Source organism: Aegilops tauschii, chromosome 4, assembly GCF_002575655.3.
Source record: "Aegilops tauschii subsp. strangulata cultivar AL8/78 chromosome 4, Aet v6.0, whole genome shotgun sequence".
Taxonomy (NCBI): Eukaryota; Viridiplantae; Streptophyta; class Magnoliopsida; order Poales; family Poaceae; genus Aegilops; species Aegilops tauschii.
The window spans coordinates 70,436,338-70,459,976 of record NC_053038.3 but is presented as its reverse complement, the minus strand read 5'-3'; the positions used below and the strand labels follow the sequence as shown (position 1 = coordinate 70,459,976).

The 23,639-nt window shown below is 46.1% G+C and overlaps 1 long non-coding RNA gene across 1 annotated transcript; it reads left to right on the top strand.

The window, feature by feature from the left end:
* Window positions 1-15,852: 15,852 nt before the first annotated feature.
* Window positions 15,853-16,619, top strand: LOC120962406 (uncharacterized). The gene is made up of 2 exons (XR_005753170.2): window positions 15,853-15,948; window positions 16,492-16,619. It is a non-coding gene; the product is annotated as an uncharacterized lncRNA (long non-coding RNA).
* The last annotated feature ends 7,020 nt before the right edge of the window (window positions 16,620-23,639 follow it).

The window sequence follows — 23,639 nt, the reverse complement described above, 5'->3', positions numbered from 1 at the left end:
GCAAGCAAAGTGTCGTGGCGGGATCTACATGTGAAGCGGAGTACATGGCAGCCTCGGAGGCAGCACAGGAAGCAGTCTGGATGAAGGAGTTCATTACCGACCTAGGGGTTATTCCCAATGCGTCGGGCCCGATGACTCTCTTCTGTGACAACACTGGAGCTATTGCCCTTGCGAAGGAGCCCAGGTTTCACAGGAAGACCAGGCATATCAAGCGTCGCTTCAACTCCATTCGTGAAAGTGTTCAAAATGGAGACATAGATATTTGTAAAGTACATACGGACCTGAATGTAGCAGATCCGTTGACTAAACCTCTCCCTAGGGCAAAACATGATCAACACCAGGACGCAATGGGTGTTCGATTCATCACAATGTAACTAGATTATTGACTCTAGTGCAAGTGGGAGACTGTTGGAAATATGCCCTAGAGGCAATAATAAATGGTTATTATTATATTTCTTTGTTCATGATAATAGTCTATTATTCATGCTATAATTGTATTGTCCGGAAATGGTAATACATGTGTGAATACATAGACCACAACGTGTCCCTAGTAAGCCTCTAGTTGACTAGCTCGTTGATCAACAGATAGTCATGGTTTCCTGACTGTGGACATTGGATGTCATTGATAACGGGATCACATCATTAGGAGAATGATGTGATGGACAAGACCCAATCCTAAGCTTAGCATAAAAGATCGTGTAGTTTCGTTTGCTAGAGCTTTTCCAATGTCATGTATCTTTTCCTTAGACCATGAGATCGTGCAACTCCCGGATACCGTAGGAGTGCTTTGGGTGTGCCAAACGTCACAACGTAACTGGGTGGCTATAAAGGTGCACTACGGGTATCTCCGAAAGTGTCTGTTGGGTTGGCGCGGATCGAGACTGGGATTTGTCACTCCGTGTGACGGAGAGGTATCTCTGGGCCCACTCGGTAATGCATCATCATAATGAGCTCAATGTGACTAAGGCGTTAGTCACGGGATCATGCATTGCGGTACGAGTAAAGAGACTTGCCGGTAACGAGATTGAACAAGGTATTGGGATACCGACGATCGAATCTCGGGCAAGTAACATACCGATTGACAAAGGGAATTGCATACGGATTGATTGAATCCTCGGCACCGTGGTTCATCCGATGAGATCATCGTGGAACATGTGGGAGCCAACATGGGTATCCAGATCCCGCTGTTGGTTATTGACCGGAGAGGCGTCTCGGTCATGTCTGCATGTCTCCCGAACCCGTAGGGTCTACACACTTACGGTTCGGTGACGCTAGGGTTGTAGAGATATGTGTATGCGGAAACCCGAAAGTTGTTTGGAGTCCCGGATGAGATCCCGGACGTCACGAGAGGTTCCGGAATGGTTCGGAGGTGAAGAATTATATATAGGAAGTCAAGTTTCAGCCACCGGGAAAGTTTCGGGGGTTACCGGTATTGTACCGGGACCACCGGAAGGGTCCCGGGGGTCCACCGGGTGGGGCCACCTATCCCGGAGGGCCCCGTGGGCTGAAAGTGGAAGGGAACCAGCCCTTAGTGGGCTGGGGCGCCCCCCTTGGGCCTCCCCCCATGCGCCTAGGGTTGGGAACCCTAGGGGGGGGCTTCCCCCTTGCCTTGGGGGGCAAGGCACCCCTTCCCCCCCTTTGGCCGCCGCCCCCCCTTGGAGATCCCATCTCCCTAGGCCGGCGCCCCCCCAGGGGGCCTATATAAAGGGGGGGAGGGAGGGCAGCAAGACACAGCCTTGGGCGCCTCCCTCCTCCCCTGCAACACCTCTCTCTCTCTCGCAGAAGCTTGGTGAAGCCCTGCCGGAGACCCGCTACATCCACCACCACGCCGTCGTGCTGCTGGATCTCCATCAACCTCTCCTTCCCCCTTGCTGGGTCAAGAAGGAGGAGACGTCGCTGCACCATACGTGTGTTGAACGCGGAGGTGCCGTCCGTTCGGCACTCGGTCATCGGTGATTTGGATCACGGCGAGTACGACTCCGTCATCCACGTTCATTGGAACGCTTCCGCTCGCGATCTACAAGGGTATGTAGATGCACTCCCTTCCCTTCGTTGCTAGTAGACTCCATAGATGCATCTTGGTGAGCGTAGAATTTTTTTAAATTATGCTACGATTCCCAACATATTTTCCATCATATGATCTTCTATTTTCTATCATACAAGTTTCTGATCTACAATTTTAGTTTCCTGTTTACTTTCTTTGCAATCTTTTACTTTCCGTTCCATAAACCAAAAATACCAAAAACATTACTTTACCGTTATCTATCTCTATCAGATCTCACTTTGCAAATAACTGTGAAGGGATTGACAACCCCTTTATCGCGTTGGGTGCAAGTTGGTGTTTGTTTGTGCAGGTATTCGGTGGCTTCTTGTGTTGTCTCCTACTGGATTGATACCTTGGTTCTCAAAAGCCAAGGGAAATACTTACTCTACTTTGCTGCATCACCCTTTCCTCTTCAAGGGAAAAACCAACACAAGCTCAAGAGGTAGCAGGAAGAATTTCTGGTGCCGTTGCCGAGGAGATCTACGCCAAGCCGAGACATACCAAGTACCCATCATAAACTCTCATCCCTCGCATTATATTATTTGCCATTTGCCTCTCATTTTCCTCTCCCCCACTTCTAAAACAATTTTTGAAAAGATTTTCCTTTTCTTCGCCCCTCTTCCATTCGTCTTCTTCGCTTGTTTTTTGTGTGCTCGTGTGTTGGATTGCTTGCTTTGTCATGATGGCTCAAGATAATACCAAATTGTGTGACTTTTCCAATACCAACAACAATTATTTTATTAGTACTCCAATTGCTCCCGATGCTAATGTAGAGTCTTGTGAAATTAATACCGCTTTGCTGAATCTTGTTATGAAAAACCAATTTTCTGGCCTTCCCAATGAAGATGCCGCATCCCATCTTAATAATTTAGTTGATTTGTGTGATATGCAAAAGAAAAAGATGTGGATAATGATACTGTTAAATTGAAACTATTTCCGTTCTCGCTTCGAGATCATGCTAAAACTTGGTTTTCATCCTTGCCTAAGAATAGTATTGATTCATGGAACAAGTGTAAAGATGTTTTTATTTCCAAGTATTTTCCTCCCGCTAAGATCATCTCCCTTAGGAATGATATTATGAATTTTAAGCAACTTGATCATGAACATGTTGCACAATCTTGGGAGAGGATGAAATTGATGATACGAAATTGCCCTACTCATGGTTTGAATTTGTGGATGATCACACAATTTTTTTATGCCGGATTGAATTTTGCTTCTAGAAATCTTTTAGATTCGGACGCGGGAGGTACTTTTATGGAAATTAGTTTAGGAGAAGCTACTAAACTCCTAGATAATATTATGGTTAATTATTCTCAATGGCATACCAAAAAATCTTCCACTAGTAGAAAAGTGCATGCGATTGAAGAAATAAATGTTTTGAGTGGAAAGATGGATGAGCTTATGAAATTATTTGCTAGGAAGAGTGCTTCTATTGATCCTAATGATCTGCCTTTGTAAACTTTGATTGAAAACAATAATGAATCTATGGATGTGAATTTTGTTGGTAGGAACAATTTTGGTAATAATGCGTATAGAGGTAATTTTAATCCTAGGCCGTTTCCTAGTAATTCCTCTAATAATTATTGGAATTCCTACAAAAATTCTTATGGAAATTATAATAAGATGCCCTCTGATTTTGAGAATAGTGTTAAAGAATTTATAAGTTCGCAAAAGAATTTCAATGCTTTGATTGAAGAAAAATTGCTTAAGATTGATGATTTGGCTAGGAACGTGGATAGAATTTCTCTTGATGTTGATTCTTTTAAACTTAGATCTATTCCACCTAAGCATGATATCAATGAGTCTTTCAAAGCCATGAGAATTTCCATTGATGAGTGCAAAGAAAGAACCGCTAAGATGCGTGCTAAAAAAGATTGGTTTATAAAAGCGTGTTCTTCTAGTTTCCGTGAAAATAATGATGAAGATCTTAAAGTGATTGATGTGACTCCTATTGAATCTTTGTTTTCCAATGTAAATCTTGATAGAGATGGGACTAGATATGAGTCAACTTTAGTTAAAAGGCGTCCAATAATTCGGAGTTTTTAGATCTTTATGCAAAAATTGATCAAAGTGGGATTGGAGAGGTGAAAACTTTAGATAGCAATGAACCCACTCTTTTGGATTTCAAGGAATTTAATTATGATAATTTTTCTTTAATAGATTGTATTTCCTTGTTGCAATCCATGTTGAATTCTCCTCATGCTTATAATCAAAACAAAGCTTTTACTAAACATATCGTTGATGCTATGATGCAATCTTTCGAAGAAAAGCTTGCATTAGAAGTTTCTATCCCTAGAGAACTTTATGATGAGTGGGAACCTACTATTTAGATTAACATTAAAGATTATGAGTGCTATGCTTTGTGTGATTTGGGTGCTAGTGTTTCCACAATTCCGAAAACTCTTTGTGATGTGTTAGTTTTCGATGAATTTGATGATTGCTCTTTAAATTTACATCTTGCGGATTCCACAATTAAGAAACCTGTGGGAAGGATTAATGATGTTATTATTGTTGCAAATAGGAATTATGTGCCCATAGATTTCATTGTTCTTGATATAGATTGCAATCCTACATGTCCTATTATTCTTGGTAGACCTTTCCTTAGAACGATTGGTGCAATTATTGATATGAAAGAAGGAAACATTAGATTTCAATTTTCGTTAAGAAAGGGCGTGAAACACTTCCCTAGAAAGAAAATTAAATTGCCTTATGAATCTATTATGAGAGCCACTTATGGATTGCATGCCAAATATGATAACACTTAGATCTATTCGTATTTTTTGCCTAGCTAAGGGCGTTAAACAATAGCGCTTGTTGGGAGGCAACCCAACTTTATTTTTGTTTTTGCTTTTTAGGTTCTGTTTAGCAATAAATAATTATTCTAGCCTCTGGTTAGATGTGGTTTTGTGTTTTGATTAGTGTTTGTGCCAAGTAAGACCTTTGGAATAGCCTACGGTAATAGTTTATTTGATCTTGCTGAAAAATAGAAACCTTTGCGTGCACGAAAATAATTTTCATAAATCACAGAGAAGTGCTTTTAAGTTGATTCCTTTTGCAGAAAATTAATAAACAAATTTATTTAGGAATTCCTAATTTCTCAAGATTTTTGGAGTTACAGAAGTATTCAAAATATCCAGATTTCCACCGACTGTTCTGTTTTTGCCAGATTCTGTTTTTTGCGTGTTGTTTGCTTATTTTGATGAATCTATGGCTAGTATCGGGGGGTATGAACCATGGAAAAGTTGGAATACAGTAGATATTACACCAATATAAATAAAGAATGAGTTCACAACAGTACCAAAAGTGGTGATTTATTTTCTTTTACTAAAGGAGCTTACAAGATTTTATGTGGAGTTTTGTGTTGTAAAATTTTCAGGTTTTGGGTAAGGATTTGATGGAATATGGAATAAGGAGTGACAAGAGCCTAAGCTTGGGGATGCCCAAGGCACCCAAAGTTAATATTCAAGGACACCAAAAGCCTAAGCTTGGGGATGCCCCGGGAAGGCATCCCCTCTTTCGTCTTCGTCTATCGGTAACTTTACTTGAGGCTATATTTTTATTCACCACATGATATGTGTTTTGCTTGGAGCATCTTGTATGATTTGAGTCTTTGCTTTTTAGTTTGCCACAATCATCCTTGTTGTTCACACCTTTTGAGAGAGACACGCATGAATCGTGATTTATTAGAATGCTCTATGTGCTTCACTTACATTTTTTTAGCTAGGCAATTTTGCTCTATGTGCTTCACTTATATTTCTTAGAGCACGGCGGTGGCTTTATTTTATAGAAATTTATGAACTCTTGCACTTCACTTATATTATTTTGAGAGTCTCTAAACAGCATGGTAATTTTCTTTGGTTATAAAATTAGTCCTAATATGATAGGCATCCAAGAGGGATATAATAAAAACTTTCATATAAAGTGCATTGAATACTATGAGAAGTTTGATTCTTTATGATTGTTTTGAGATATGAAGATAGTGATATTAGAGTCATGCTAGTGAGTAGTTGTGAATTTGAGAATACTTGTGTTAAGGTTTGTGAGTCCCGTAGCATGCACGTATGGTGAATCGTTATGTGATGAAGTCTGAGCATGATTTATTTATTGATTGTCTTCCTTATGAGTGGCGGTCGGGGACGAGCGATGGTCTTTTCCTACCAATCTATCCCCCTAGGAGCATGCGCGTAGTACTTTGTTTTGATGACTAATAGATTTTTGCAATAAGTATGTGAGTTCTTTATTACTAATGTTGAGTCCATGGATTATATGCACTCTCACCTTTCCTCCATTGCTAGCCTCTCTAATACCGCGCAACTTTCAACGGTACCATAAACCCACCATATACCTTCCTTAAAACAGCCACCCTACCTACCTATTATGGCATTTCCATAGCCATTCTGAGATTTATTGCCATGCAACTTTCCATCGTTCCATTTATTATGACACGTATCATCATTGTCATATTGCTTTGCATGATCATGTAGTTGACATCGTATTTGTGGCAAAGCCACCGTTCATCATCTTTTATACATGTCGCTCTTGATTCATTGCACATCTCGGTACACCGCCGGAGGCATTCACATAGAGTCATATTTGTTCTAAGTATCGAGTTGTAATTCTTGAGTTGTAAGTAAATAAAAGTGTGCTGATCTTCATTATTAGAGCATTTTCCCATGGAACATATAAACACCGCTGAACTACCCGCCATTCTGGAGGCTTTGCGCGCGCTGAGCTTCGTCATCCGTTGGATTTTTTTACTGTTCACTGATTTTACCTGCTGGCGTTTGGTCAGCCGTTGGTCCTTCTATACATCAGCAGCAGCTTCACAGGTCAATGCCATGTGGGGCTCATTACCTGTGGGGTCGAGAGAATCATGTGAGGTTGCTTTGGTTTTGCATGAGTGAATTGGGGGATCGATTTCACCGCGATGGGAGGATAGGAACGTGCGGTCCCCGTCCTCCTCGATCCCCACATCCCTCCTCCCCACCAATCCCCCCCATTCTCCTCAAGCCCCGCACGGCTGCACCCCTCCTCCCCTGCTCTCGCACCCCGCGTCGGGCCACCGCCGTTTGTCTCGGTCTGCTCGGAGGGACGGAGAGGGTGAGTCCATGGTCAGATGAGGGAGGAAGACAGATGACGGAGTGGATCGGATACTCGAGGAGAGGATGAATTCGCACGCCCCCCGGATGCGGAGGCGAGTTTCCCGGCGACGTAGGCGTAGCGCCGCCAAGAGGTCAGCAACGAGGAGGTTCACCAGTCCGTTTCGTCGTCCGAGAAGGACTCCAAGGCCCAGCAGTTTGTGACGGCCCCAACGGACGACGGACCCAACGGGACAGCGGGCTCTAGCTTTCTCTCCCTTCTTCTTCATCTGGAAAGAGAATGGTGAGATCTTACGTACTACATCATGTTGATTTTGTCTTCTTGTTCATGACTAGGATTTGCAGTGTAATTTGGTGGTTATTCTTTTGCCGGGACTCTCCTGAACTCACCGGAGAGAGATGGGATGGAGGCGACTCTGAGGAAGATGAAGGCCAAGAGCGGTGCCGCCCCCGGGAGAGGAGGCCGGTGCTGTCGAGGACGATACTGCTCCTCTGCGCCTGCGGCTTCATCCTTGGCGTGCTCTTCACCGACCGGTGAGCCCTCTCCTCACCCCCTAGATCCGTTTTCGCTTGACCCTCTTCCTAGCAGAGTCCTTGCTCTCCCAGCTTTCTTTTTCTTGGATACGTTTGAAAGCTCGCCGATGGAGTGCTCTGCTCACCGTAGGCCTGCAGCTGATATGTGTTCTATGGGGATGGTTTGGTCAGATTCAGAGCGATGCCGAATTTAAAGAGCCAGATGGTGGCCAGCCCCCAGTTGGTACTTCGGGGGCGCCACTGGTGGTGTCGAGCAGCCCGGACATCAGCCCCCGGCATAGCCCCCAGCGTAAGGTCATCACTCTTCTCCCGTCGACATGTGTCAGGGGCACGATACTTTGGTGCTGACCTTGCCAGGTACGCAGGAGGAGAGCAGCAGCAGGAGGAGCCACAGAGGGCTACTCCCAACACGCCGCCCCCATCGACCACGCCGCCCTGAGGGGCGTCCCCGGCAAGGGCGCCAAGCACCGAGCCCACGCACATGGAGGAGGAGGAGAACTTGGGCGCCGGCGGCTTTGCCTCGACGCCAAATGTTGGCGGGGAGGGGACTTCCGTTCCTCAGCCGGGTACTGGCATAGGTAAGTCATTCGCCGTTCGTCCCTGCTTCTTTTTCCCTCCGGCTCTTGGTCCTGGCCTTGCCTCACCCCCTTCTTCGGCGCCCAGATTCCTCCTCGGTCAACCCAGAGGACGTGGACGCCGTCATCGAGGACGTTGCCAAGGCCGCCGAGGCGGACGCCAAGAAGATCGCCACCGAGGACGTCGCCGCTGCCGCTGAGGAGGCCGGCAAGGGGCCTGCCGGGGAGGCCGGCGGGGCCGCTGCCGAGGAGGAGGTGGTGGTTGAGGACCAGCCTTCCTCTTCCGTTGCTTCTGGCTCCGGCAAGTACCTAAGGGTGAGCGACGACTTGTTCGTCCACCTTCCAAGCGCGTCGAGCACCAGGACACCCGTCGAGGGAGAGGTGTTCGACGACGAAGTGCTTGCCGCTGCCGGGCTTGAGGTTGTCAATGAGCCGATCATTGGCGGCGACGGTTCGCAGGAAGAGCGGCTCCTTCACGCCATGCGCGCCAGCTTTCGGAAGCTCCAGGCGCTCCACCGCGCCCGCCTGGACAAGGTTAAGTCTAGGACGTCGGTGGTGGAGAAGGCGGAGGCGGACCTCCAGAAGCGCGTTGCCGAGACGCAGGACTGGTTCCGCGAGGCCCACAAGGAGCTCAAGGCTGCTCAGGGCGAGCTGGCCAAGCGCGACATGGAGCTCACCATGAAGCTCGCCGATGTTGAGAAGGCTCAAGAGACGGCGAAGAACTTGGCCGCGGCCGCCGAAGCCGCCCGCACCCAGCACGAGGCCGCGCTGCACTCCCAGGAGGAGGACCTAGCCACACGCGGGGAGAAGCTTGCCGCCATGCTTCGCGACAAGGATGCAGAGGTGGAGAAGCTTGTCTTGCAGCGGACCAGTGAGCTGGAGCGGAGGCACGAAGAGGCACTCAATGCCCAGGCCCAGGTTCACGCCCGCAAGGTGGAGGAGTTGGAGGCGGAGCGCGATGGGCTGAAGGAGCAGGCCCTGAAGCTGTCCCAGGAAAAGGACACGCTTAACAGTGCCCCGACAGAGGCGCAGGGTGCGGTCGTCAGCAAGGCTGGGGAGCTCTCCGAGGCCAACAACTCCATCAACGACCTCAAGTTGAAGCTGGAGGGTCTCGAGAAGGTGCTGTCGGAGGCCAAAACCTGAGAAGGGACCCTGGCCAAGGAGCTGGAGGGCGAGAAGCTGTTGCGGAAGAACGAGGGCCTCAACTTCGCGGATCACGTGGCGGGCGAGAACCGTTGGCTCGATCGCCTCGCCACCGTCGCCAACCAGGCCGCCGCGCAGCTGGCCATCATGGGGAAGCCGGACATGAGGTATGTCCCGGAGCGGAGCGTGAGCGCCAATTGCAGCCTGACCATGTTCTTTGAGAAGGTCGTCGGCGCTCTGGAGCGGCTCCACGCCAACCGGGCGGCCTCACTGGCCGACGAGTCCCGGAGGCTTTGCCAGGGTGCCATGACCAAGGTTCTCACCAAGGTGGCGCACTGGTACCCCGACGTCGACTTCGACTCCGCGCTGGAGAGCTTGCCGGAGGGTACTGACCTCACACCCGCTCAGGGAGCGCATCAAGCCCATCATCAGCCGGGTCGGCGAAATCCAGAGGGTGGAGGGCCAGCGCCGGGATTAGGCATCCCGCTCTTTATCGCCGCTGCAGGTTCACAACCAAGACAATCGCTATCTCTAGTTAGAACCGCAGCAACAATTTGATGTAATATAACTCTGCAGCACTTTCAGTATTATGCATGTTATTTTCCTGTTTGATTTTCCTCTGTATGTCCTCCCTACGTTACTAGGTAGGCTTGCCGGCGCGTAAACCCAAGGCGGCGTCTTGGGGACGGATCCCCATTGGCCTACCGGGTGTGCTTGCTGCCGGGCGAACCACCTTGCTGCCCTTAACGCGGCCGCCCGAACTGTCGAGCTTGACTCGAGTCAGAGTCGGGAGCGTTGCCAGGTGCGGAAGGCTACCCCGCCACTCTTGACACGGCCGCTTTGAGTTGTTGAGCAGACTCGAAACAGAACAGGGGCGTTGCCAATTGCGGGAGGGCCCCTTTGCGTGCAGGTTTCTCATACATTGGCGTGATCTCCGAGGACGATAACCTTATATATAGGAGGAAATAACTCAAAGCTCTGAATGACTTAGCTTTTCTGTTGCCGAGCCGGCGTCATCCCTCCGGACGCCTTCTTCTCAGGAGCCAAAGGCGATGAAGGACTGCTAGGCGACCTGATTCTCTCAATTGCGCGCCCCCTACCTGGTGCGTCAAAGATGTCGGTGTGGAATGACACCTATGGGATCACAAGAATCCCTACTATGGTTGCCGGGGCGCGGGGTTGCGAGAAGAGCAGGGCCAGTAGACAGCACAAGGATCATTTACCCAGGTTCGGGCCGCGAGGATGCGTAAAACCCTAGTCCTGCTTTGGTGGGTGTATTTCAGAGAGTTCTTGAGCTCTCGAACTAGCTGTGGTCAGTGCGTGGTTCGAAAGAGCCAAATCCCTCTCCAGTATGCCATGGGCCTCCTTTTATAGTCGGAAGGGGCTGCCACAGTGGCACACAGGAGGTGGAAAGGCGTACAGTGCCCTGAGCTTATCGCTCATATTACAGGACAAGACACATTTAATGCGTAGCTTAGGTGTCCCCTTGCTTTATCGGGGACGGGGGCGAGGCCTGTCCCGTCCGTCGCCGCTCCTTCTCGCTTCGACACACGCCTTGGCCAGCGATGCGTGCGGTGCCATGTAGGCAGGCAGGCAGCTGAGGTGGCGCGGTGGTGGAGCCTTCACAAAGATCTGCATGTGCCACGCAGGCGCTCGATGAGTTGGCCTGGAAACCGCATGTTGCCACGCAGGTGCCCGCCCAGCTGGTTGGGCTGGCAGCTGCATGTGAACGGCGCTGGAAGTTTGGTCGCCGACGGGCCTGCCGGTGGTCCTGCTAGCGTCCTTGGCCTTGCCGGGTGGCCCGGCAAGGGTCTTGCCGTGCGTGTCGGGACCCCGATTCCAAGTCACACCGATCTAGCCTGTAACACCTCATATCACTTTGCGGCCTCACGCACGGTATTCCCACGGGTGTCGCGTTACCATGGCCCGGGACCGTTTGCGCCTTTTGGCTCACGTATATGACAGTGTCGCTAGCATCCATATGACAGAGAACCCGGGCTGACATGGCTAGTCGTGAACCCAAAGCGGCACTAACGTATGGGGACAGACATACATGAATCAACATCGAACGTGTCGGTCAGCAGCGTGCGAATCCGGGCTGTAGCACTGGGCTAACAGGACTCCGGGAACCCGGGCTGTAGCAGGCTAGGCAGGACTCCGGATGTCACCGCGTGACATTTCCCCGAAGGGACAGACACAGGAACGATATGAAACACATGCCGGCCAGTCAAGTGTCCAGAGCAGTAGTGCTGGGCTAGCAGGACTCCGGTGAACCGGGCTGTAGCGGACTACTATGGCTCAAGGAGGCACTAGACTACATTTCCCCATAAGAGAGGCTGCTAAGGATAGACAACTAGATTGTCGGATCCCACACATACCAAGCATTTCAATCATACACACAATATGCTCGATATGTGCAAATACAACATGGCATCACAACAAGACTCTACGACTCAGAGTATTTATTCATTAGGCTTCGAAGAGCGAGATATTACAAACATGGGTCTCATGACCCAACACTCAGAGCATACAAGTCAAACACAAGCGGAAGCTTAACATGTCTGAGTACAGACAACTATAAATGAAAAATGCTGAGAAGCCTGACTATCTACTAGATCCTGCCGAGGGCACAAGATCGTAGCTGAGGTATCAAGCTAAACGTCGAAGTCCACGCGGAACTACTAGCGAGACTGAAGTCTCTCTACAAAAACATAAATAAGCAAACGTGAGTACAAATGTACCCAGCAAGACTTACATCAGAACTAGCTACATATGCATCGGTATCAACAAAGGGGGGTGGTGGAGTTTGACTGCAGCAAGCCAGCTTTGACTCGGTGGCTATCCTAAACTATGACTGCAAGTAACTCTTTTGAGGTGGCGCACACGAGTCCACATATTCACCATATCAATACTCCACTATGGACCCGCTCCCGTCTCCCTACGAGAACGCCGTCCGTAGCACTCACGCTTATCTTGCGTATTTTAGAGTATCCACTTTCACTTGTCTATGAACTGTTATAGGCAACCCAGAAGTCCATTTCCGTGGACACGGCTATTCGAATAGATGATGTTAACCCTGCAGGGGTGTACTTCGACACACACGCTCTCACCACTTACCGCCGTTTACACGACATGTACTCGGCAACCTTCAAGCGGAGGCCCAGCGAGGGTGTCGGCCACAGCCTACCTAAACACTCAAGTCTCTAGTCCAGGTTTATCGCCTATTCAGGTTCCATCCGCAGGGAGTCCGGCCGAGGTTTCCACATACGGCCCCGAACGATGTGTGCAGGGTTCCCGAGACACCAAACGGGCGCCCGGTACACCGTGCCACGTGCCTACCGCATCACAGCCCACCCCTCGGTCAGCGCTGTCCACGGCCTCCAGCATACTACAAACACCAGAAACTACTTGCAACTCCTAGACAGAGGACAAGGGTGATTAAGAAGCCGAGAGGGTCCATTGGTTTCGGGCCCAATGCGTGGTAGTAACTGTATCATGGATCACAAACACAGAACTCAGTTCCTGAGGACGGCTTCAATGAGACAACCCACCATGTACTCCTACATGGCCTCTCACCGCTACCTTTACCAAATCGTGTTCACACACTTAGCTCACACAGTAGGACATGTTCATCACCACTCCAATTCATCCCCGATGAATCAGACCCGACTCAACTCTAAGCAGTAGCAGGCATGACAAACAAGCATGAATGAGTAGGCACATCAGGGCTCAAACAACTCCTACTCATGCTAGTGGGTTTCATCTATTTACTGTGGCAATGACAGGTCATGCAGAGGATAAGGGGTTCAACTACCGCAGCATGTAACAGTTGAATCGTTGTTGTCCTAATGCAGTAAAAGAGAGCAGGAGCGAGAGAGTGGGATTGTATCGGAATGAGCAAGGGGGTTTTGCTTGCCTGGCACTTCCGAAGATAGTATAGTTCTTCATCGGTGTCATCGAACTCATCGTCGGAATCACGGCTATCGAGAGGGGACAATCACCGGCAAACAAGGAAGAACACAATCAATGCAATGCAACAATTATGATGCATGATTATGACATGGCAATATGACGTGATTTGGCCTAATGCAACTAGCAACAGAAAGGTTTGGGTTGATTTGAACTCAAGGTTCAAATTCAAATTCAAACTATGAATTCAAATAGTGCATTATCATGTTTTCACCTATACAGCAGGTATAACTTAGTTTGACATGCATGAAAATGATACAGATGGATAGATTGCATTTTTCTGATAATTTTTCATATATAAATTATTTCATTCTGAGCTACGGTTGATTTTATATGATTTTTAGAAGTTTATACTATTTTCTGGAATTTTCTGAATTATTTTAAATCCAGAAAATTCTTTACTGCGTCAGCCTGATGTTAGTGTGACGTCAGCAGGTCAACTAACCCCTCCAGGTCAAACCTAGCCTGTGGGTCCCTCACGTCAGTGTCATAACTAATTAACACTTTTAATTAGTTACTAATTAAAGAAACTAACCTAGGGTTAAATAGGGCCTGGCCCACTTGTCAGTGACCTAGGGGAAGTCAAACCCCTGGTCAAAAGGTCAAACGCGCCGGCGGCTTGACGCCGGCGGCGACAGACGCGGCGGAGGGGCTCGGGAAACCCCCTCCGGCGACCAAAACAGCGGCGGCGATCAACTACGCGTAGCTGGCGCTCAGCCGCATCCAGCTAAGCAAGCGGGAGGAGCTGCGGTCGACCGGGCTCGCCAGAATCAAGCTCGCGGCGGCGGCCGGCGTGCGGGTGTGCTCGTGTCGGCGTTATGCTGCATGAAAGAGGCATGGATGGGTGCTACGGGCAGCTGGTGATGCACTGAGCGAGATGATGAGCTCCGTTTTGAGCTCGGGTGGACGTGGCCATGGCGGCGATTTGGCCGGCGGAGCCGAGCTCTCGGCCGTGGTGGCAGGCGGGGTTAGAGAGCGACTTGGACAGCGTGTCTAGGGTTTAAAGAGAGAGGAGCTCACGGCGGTTGCGACGGTGGCCTCGGGGAGCTCAGGGAGGGGCTGACGACGACGGGAGGTCACCGGCGATCTCGGGGCAGAGGCGGCGAAGATGGCGGTGCAGAGGGTGATGCAGAGGGTTCGGCGTCGCGCGAGTTGACGGAGAGGCGCGGAGAATGGAAGTGGAGCTCCTGGGCATGTCCAGGGGGCGAGGGGGAGGCAGTGGCCGCGGTGGTGCTTGTCGGCGGCGACGGTGGCACTCGAACCGTGCGAGAGAGAGAACAGAGGAGGGGAGGGGCACGGGGAGAGTGAGAGGGCGGTCGGGGGCTGCGTGGCGACTCCAGGGTCGTCCAGGCCGCCGAGGGGGCACGCAGGCAAGGTGGAGGTGGCACGGGCGCGTGCCGGCGCACGGTGGCCACACGCCCGGCGTCCTTCTGTCGCGAGGAAGACGACAGGGGGGGGGGGGCTAGCTGGGTTGGGCCGCCACAGTGGTGGGCTGGCCTAGCCACTTGGGCTGCAGGTAAGGCCCAGGTAAGGTTCTCTCTCTCTCTTCTGTTTTCTAATTTGTTTTTGTTTTCTAATTATTTGCCTCTGTTTTGAGCTTAGGAAAAATACCAAGGCATTTCCTAAAATCCTGAAAATATTCATGGACACTTTGCTGAATTATTTCAGTGGCCCAAAAATAGTTCCAACATTATTTGAACATTTAAATTATTTATAGCATTTAAATGCCCAAAAGTCAAATACAATAAGATTTAATTCAAAAATCCAGGATGGCCTAGAAATAGGTGCATCATTTTTGGCAGAGGTTTTCACCTTTAACAAAAATCATGAACTTTTCTAAAGGGCATTTGGGTTCATTGAAAATATTGTTTACTTGAACCTAGTTGAATGCATTTGGTGCTAGGGTTTCAACATCCCCATTTCAAGTTTCTTTGAAAATTAAACATGATGACATGAGGAACAAGCAAAAGTCAAACAAGGGCTGATCTGGGGCTGTGATAGTGCGGCCCGGCAAGGGTCTTGCCGTGGCGCGCTGTCGTCCCCGGCAAGGGCCTTGCCGGGGGTCTGGTGGCCTTCCTCGGCAAGGATCTTGCTGAGGATCGTTGTCTTCTAATCCTCATCTGATCTTGAATATGTCTTCATAAAGATCTGCATGCCACCACAGAGGTGCCTTCCCGAGCCCTGGCCCCACGTGGATGATGGCGTTGGGGACCGTGGGCTCAAGGGTGGCTCACTCTGTTGGTGCGGGGAGAGCTCCCCCGGCAAGGGTCTTGCCGGGGGAACCTGCTTCGTCCCTCTGCCCTTTGTGGTCTTGGCCTCGGCGTTGCTCTTGTTATCTTGGTCTTCGGTCTTACCTTGGCTCACCTCCCCTGTTCTGCTTGGCGTGACCGTAGGCGCGGCTCCGACTGCCCGTGCACAGGTAAAGGGGTACAAAAACGCACCCCTCTTTTTGTACACCGACAATTTAGTTGTCTGGCATTTATTTTTATTCACCACGTATATCTCATCGTTGTTTATCAGATGAGAAACTCAAGAAACTGGAAGAGGAAAAGGGAGTCGTCATTCGATTTATGATTGGGCATAGGTAAGGTTACTGGCACTAAGGTTCAATATTTAATAACTTGTTTGTTAAAAAATCATAAGATGAGGTCCCGTAAAAGACAAATCGTAACATAGAACACATATATTGTAAATATCTCCACGGAAAGCTTACATATTTTAGACAATAAAAGGAACCCGTAAAGCCTCAGTGTTATAAATAGGTGCAGATGGGGATTCCCTAATTCCCTATCTTTAAACATGACACCACTTGTCTAATTGCTACAGAATGAGAAAGTAATTGGATATTAAGTAGATAAGGACATAAGTCTGCTATTTGTTGTGCAGCTATGAGTCAACTGTGCATGAACTGAAAAGGGAAGATTGAACAAGTTCCGAGCTGCTATCTGGAACCATAAGTATGCAAGTTTTACAAAATAGTTTGGATGAAAAAGCAAAACAATACAAGGAGCCTGCGTAGATGCACATATTTTTGATGAATAACACTCATTTTAGTGTTAAATATGTCAACTTGTATGTCAGTAAGTGTGTAAGTTTAGTCTAATACTCGCTTTTCTTTTTTCCTTAGATCAAAAGCCAAGGATTTGTTGGGTGATAGCTTGATTCTAAGGCATTAATAGATTTACAACACTTCCAAAAATTTACTGGCATTTTGTATTATATTTATTCAAGTCGCTGATTGATTCTTGACCATCACTTGATCAACTCTATTCATTTTCTAATACAAAGCCACTTCGCTAATTATCTTATGACTGTTGCAGGGTTTAAAATGTGAGTATGATGTGCGTGGAGAGATTGTCATCCATGCTCAGGTATTTCAAGTGACCAACAAGTGTTATTTCAGTAATTTGAAATCTCCTGTATTCAGAGTTTAGTCAACTCTTAGTCCTGTTCTTTAATAATCACTAGGGCTAATAAAAGTTTAGTACGATGCACTATTTTTCTGAATTTTGACAAGCAAGTGCATCTTTGGTTGCGTTGATCGGATCGGATTCAATGCGTACATGGTATTGATGGACTGTTGACCGCTTCATCTGGTGTTTCCTCTGTCGTGTGAGGTGCATGTTGTTTTGAGAGCTTGAAGCAAGCAGAAAGCCGATGGAGGGTCTTAGGGATGATGAAAGCGTTAGTGACGACATCAGGCGAGAGTGTATTGAGACTGCAAATCGCTTTCCTGTTTCTGCATTTCTTACTGCATATGTAATTTTGTCAGTATTCAGATCGTATAGCCTACGGGGAGCAGTGGAAAACATAATTTGTTGATGCTTAAAATTTGGAGTGGTATGTTTGATACATCTGCACTGTTGACACGGTCTTCTTTAATGAATAACAAGGTAGTACAGTAGAATTGTAACTTTAGAGCCCTGCAAATTGTCTGTGCAAATTATGATGCTGGTTTATATAACTAAAATTTGTAGTGTGCCTGTATTTTATCTTTAGTTGTAGGTTTCTCAGAAGCTTTATTGTGGGCTGTGTTACTTGCCAAACAAGTTCTAAGCACAAGTTAGATCCTTTCATGGCTTCCCTTATAAGATGATATACAAGGAAGTTTATTGCTTAGTGTAATTCGACAAGTGCTTGGATTATTCTGTAGTGAAAATAATGTGATTTTCCATCTTGTTTCTGTTTTAGATCAGCTCACCTTAGGCCTTAGCCATACAAAGTAATTTTTGAAGATATATGTTCCTTAATTTGATCCCACCTTCCTTGATTAAACATATGTCATTACTCGATTTGATTATTGTATTAGTGTCTCTTAAGTTCACTAGAATCGCTTGATGTTTTCTTTGAATTTAGAAGAATTCCAGCCATAGATTCTTAAGTTCATTGGCTCTGCGGCCGCATCATGGCAAGACGGCCACAAGGTAGCTATTGCTTCTAGGCACACAAAGGCCACCAATCGGATAAGCACGAAGAAACCCGTTCGGATCGCCGCCGCAAGCCTCGCCTCAGCAATGGATCAACCTCTGTACCTACATCCACTTCGACAGGCCCTCAGTCAAAGTTTATTTCAAATTCCAATCTAGAGTAGTTACACTTTTTCGCCTCTGCCTGCCTGCTTCTTCTAGCAGAGTTGCATTTCTCCTATTTTCAAAGCTTCAAATAACTACCTACGAATTGCATACGCGATTCATCATCGTTCAATTACCCTGTACCCTATGTGAATTATATTCTGAAGTACAAGTTGACAACAACCTACTAGCTGTACATACTTTTCTAGCTGGTAAACAGTAAAAAGAAAGGGCATGATTAAACCAAATAATAACATGGCATTTCCTTGCAGAAAACCCATGATGTTATCTGCATCAATGATGATAGCGGATCTTCTGAATCACTTCCTCAGCTTAACAATGTAAGCTCACTCCAGCAACGCAGGAAATACAAACCAGCTGTTATCAACATCAGTGACGGCAGTAATGATGTCAGGTCTTCTGAAGCACTTCCCCGGCTTAACAATGTAATCTCACCCAGCGACGCAGCAAATACAAACCGGCTGTTATCAACATCGGTGATGGTAGTGGTAAGTGCAGCCTACTAATTTCCCCTTTTTAACCTCCTACTTATATTCACCTTTTAGGCATCTTACTGTCCATAATTACACAGACCCTTCACATCATCGCAAGAAAGCCAGCAAAGACAAGCAAAAGAAGCACACATCCGATGGTACAGAACAATCTACATGTGCCACTGTAATACCATTATGCCTTATTTAATTTTTTTTCCTATAGATGCTAATCTTTCAAAAACCTCCTACTAATTATAAACATCAGCACCTGCAATTAAGCCCATAATCCGTATGTGCAAACAATGTTTTCATTTGATCTTCTAATACTAGTACATACTTATGCTTACACCAGCCATTTTAAAAATCATTCATAGGGGAACCCAGCTGGAAGCTTTGATGATCATTGCACATGGGGTAACAAAGTGAAGCTTTACAAAGATCAAGTCAGAAAATTGGAACGTCTCATCTCTGCGAAAAAGTCACACATCAATTGTTACATTTCCCACATGAGCCTTTAAGTACCTATGGAAGTATACCATGCAAGAATTATGCGACAATGACACTCCTTATTCGTACGTTTACACCTTTTGAAAACAAGTCAGACTAAGAAGATGACTAAATAAGCTCTACAACTGCCTATGTATGTGTTTCTGTAAAACGATCTACCTCACTCTACTATCTGTAATAAATTCACATTGCATTATGTTTGTAGCTACATCCCCTACCTATTCAGTACTAACATCGCAACTAACTGGCTTCTTGCGCCATTGGCACAACCGGGTCATTCAGTGTGAGGAAAGGATGAGGAAGATTATGATTTTCCCACAAGTTGGGATGAGACTCCAGACGAAAAAAAGAGGCCCAAAAAATGAGAGAAGGCCGAAAAAAATGAGAGAAAAGAGAGAAGGGGCAATGCTACTATCCTTTTACCACACTTGTGCTTCAAAGTAGCACCATGATCTTCATGATAGAGAGTCTCCTATGATATCACTTTCATATACTAGTGGGAATTTTCATTATAGAACTTGGCTTGTATATTCCAATGATGGGCTTCCTCAAAATTCCCTAGGTCTTCATGAGCAAGCGAGTTGGATGCACACCCACTTAGTTTTATTTTTGAGCTTTCATAAACTTATAGCTCTAGTGCATCCGTTGCATGGCAATCCCTACTCACTCACATTGATATCTATTAATGGGCATCTTCATAGCCCGTTGATATGCCTAGTTGATGTGAGACTATCTCCTTTTTGTCTTCTCCACAACCACCGTCTATTCCACCTATAGTGCTATGTCCATGGCTCACGCTCATGTATTGCGTGAAAGTTGAAAAAGTTTGAGAACATCAAAAGTATGAAACAATTTTTTGGCTTGTCATCGGGGTTGTGCATGATTTGAATATTTTGTGTGATGAAGATGGAGCATAGCCAGACTATATCATTTTGTAGGGATAAGCTTTCTTTGGCCATGTTATTTTGAGAAGACATAATTATTTTGTTAGTATGCTTGAAGTATTATTGTTTTTATGTCAATACTAAACTTTCTGAACATTCATGCCACAATAGACAGAATTACATGGATAAATATATTAGGTAGCATTCCACATCAAAAATTCTTTTTTTATCATTTATCTACTCGAGGACGAGCAGGAATTAAGCTTGGGGATGCTTGATACGTCTCCAACGTATCTATAATTTTTGATTGTTCCATGCCATTATATTATCTGTTTTGGATGTTTTATATGCATTAATATGCTATTTTATATGATTTTTATGACTAACCTATTACCCTAGAGCCCAGTGCCAGTTTTTGTTTTTTCCTTGTTTTAGAGTTGCACAGAAAAGGGATACCAAACGGAGTCCAAACAGAATAAAACTTTCGCGATGATTTTTCTTGGACTAGAAGACACCCAGGAGACTTGGAGTGCAAGTCAGAAGAACCACGAGGCGGCCACAAGGGTGGAGGGCGTGCCCCCCAACCTTGTGGGCCCCTCGGTGACCCCCTGACCTAGATCTTCCTCCTATATATATTCTCAAATACCCCAAAAACTTCCAGGGGAGCCACAAAACCACATTTCCACCGCCGCAACCTTATGTACCCGTGAGATCCCATCTAGGGACCTTTTCCGGTGTCCTGCTGGAGGGGGATTCGATCATAGAGGGTTTCTACATCAACACCATTGCCTCTCTGATGAAGCGTGAGTAGTTTACCACAGACCTACGGGTCCATAGCTAGTAGCTAGATGGCTTCTTCTCTCTCTTTGATTCTCAATACCATGTTCTCATTGATGTTCTTGGAGATCTATTTGATGTAATACTCTTTTGCGGTGTGTTTGGTGAGATCCGATGAATTGTGGATTTATGATCAACTTATCTATGAATATTATTTGAATCTCCTCTGAATTCTTATATGCATGATTTGATATCTTTGCAAGCCTCCTCGAACTATTGATTTGGTTTGGCCAACTAGATTGGTTTTTCTTGCAATGGGAGAAGTGCTTAGCTTTGGGTTCAATCTTGCGGTGCTCGATCCTAGTGGCAGAAGGGGAACCGACACGTATTGTATTGTTGCCATCAAGGATAAAAAGATGGGGTTTTCATCATGTTGTTTGAGTTAATTCCTCTACATCATGTCATCTTGCCTAATGCGTTAGTCTGTTCTAATGAACTTAATACTCTAGATGCATGCTGGATAGCGGTCGATGTGTGGAGTAATAGTAGTAGATGCAGAATCCTTTCGGTCTACTTGATACGGACATGATGCCTATATTCATGATCATTGCCTTAGACATGGTCATAAATTTGCACTTTTCTATTAATTGCTCGGCAGTAATTTGTTCACCCACCGTAATAATTTCTACCTTGAGAGAAGCCTCTAGTGAAACCTATGGCCCCCGGGTCTATTTTCCATCATATAATCTTCTATTTTCTATCATACAAGTTTCTGATCTACAATTTTAGTTTCCTATTTACTTTCTTTGCAATCTTTTACTTTCCGTTCCATAAACCAAAAATACCAAAAACATTACTTTACCGTTATCTATCTCTATCAGATCTCACTTTGCAAATAACTGTGAAGGGATTGACAACCCCTTTATCGCGTTGGGTGCAAGTTGGTGTTTGTTTGTGCAGGTATTCGGTGGCTTGTTGCGTTGTCTCCTACCGGATTGATACCTTGGTTCTCAAAAGCTGATGGAAATACTTACTCTACTTTGTTGCATCACCCTTTCCTCTTCAACTGAAAAACCAACGCAAGCTCAAGAGGTAGCATTGGGCAATTGATAGAAGATCAAATAATCATGACGATATCCAAGGCAATGATCATGTATATAGGCATCAGGTCCAAGATTAGTAGACTGGAACAATTCTGCATCTACAACTATTACTCCACACATCGACCGCTATCCAGCATGCATTTACTGTATTAAGTTCATGGAGAAATGGAGTAACGCAATCAGAACGATGACAAGATGTTGACAAGATCTATTCATGTAGGAATAGACCCCATCTTTTTATCCTTAATAGCAACGATACATGCGTGCATCGCTACCCCTTCTGTCACTGGGTGAGGACACCGCAAGATCGAACTCATCACAAAGCACCTCTTCCCATTGCAAGAAAAATCAATCTAGTTGGCGTAACTAAACCAAAGATTCGGAGAAGAAATACGAGGCTATAACAATCATGCATATAAGAGATCAAAGAACTCAAATAATATTCATGGATAGAAATGATCATAAACTTGAACTTCATCGGATCCTAACAAACACACCGCAAAAGTCATTACATCAAATAGATCTCCAAGAGAACATTGTATTGAGAATCAAAGAGAGAGAAGAAGCCATCTAGCTACTGCCTACGGACCCATAGGTCTATGGTGAACTACTCACGCATCATCGGAGGAGCACCAATGAGGATGATGAACCCCTCCGTGATCGTGTTCCCCTCCGGCGGAGTGCCGGAGTAGGGCTCTAGATTGGATCACGTGGTTCTGGAACTTGCGGCGGCTGGAATTGTTTTTCGTCGACTCCCCTAGGGTTTCTGGAATATTTGGGTATTTATAGAGCTGAGAAGCGGTGGAGGAGACCCTCATGGGCCCCACAACCCATCAGGGCGTGCCCTGGTGTCTTGTGGGCCCCACAGGCCTCCCCCAGGTGCTTACTTGGCTCGCAAGTTGTCTTCCGGTCCAAAAAAATCTCCAAGAAGTTTCGCTGCATTTGGACTCCGTTTGATAGGGATATTCTACGAAGTAAAAAACAAGCAAAAAAACAGCAACTGGCACTAGGCACTATGTCAATAGGTTAGTCCCAAAAAATGATATAAAGTTGCTATAAAATGATAATAAAAAATCCAAGAATGATAATATAACAGTATGGAACAATAAAAATTATAGGTACGTTGCAGACGTATCAACATCCCCAAGCTTAATTCCTGCTCGTCCTCGAGTAGGTAAATGATAAAAACAGAATTTTGATGTGGAATGCTGCATAACATGTTCATCACATATTCTTTTCTTTTGTAGCAAGGACATTTGGACTTTTAGATGGTTCAAAGATATAGTCTATATTTGACATGAAGACTTCAATACTCAAGCATATCAACAAGAAACCATGTCTTTCAAAATATCAACACTAAAGAAAGTAATCCCTAGCCCATTATGCTCAATCATTGATCCATTCATGAAACACACTCGAATATTAGCTACATCCAATGCACAAGTATGATTATAGTGCCCCCTAGTTGGTGCTTTATAGGAGAAGATGGAGACTCAAAAAAATAAAAATTCATAAAATAAATAGATAGGCCCTTCACAGAGCGAAGTAGAGATTTGTAGAGGTGCCAGAGCTCAAAGCTTAAATTGAGAGAAAAATATTTTGAGAGGCATGCTTTTCCCGTCAACGAAAACGACCAAGAATTCCCAATACTTTCCATGCTAGATACATCATAGGCGGTTCCCAAACATAAAATAAAGTTTATTCAACCTTCAAAAAAAAGTTTATTCCTTTTTCCACCATTCTTTCGCAATCCATGGCTAGCCATATCCACGGGTGCCCTCCATACCAACACTTTCCAAGGAATTTATTATTTGACAACATAAAGTAAATTTCTTTTCCATTTCAGGACTGGGCATCCCTATTACCGCCACACTCTCGTGCATTGAAAAGTGAATAAACACTCATCTTGAGAATAACACATCTAGCATGGAAAAATATT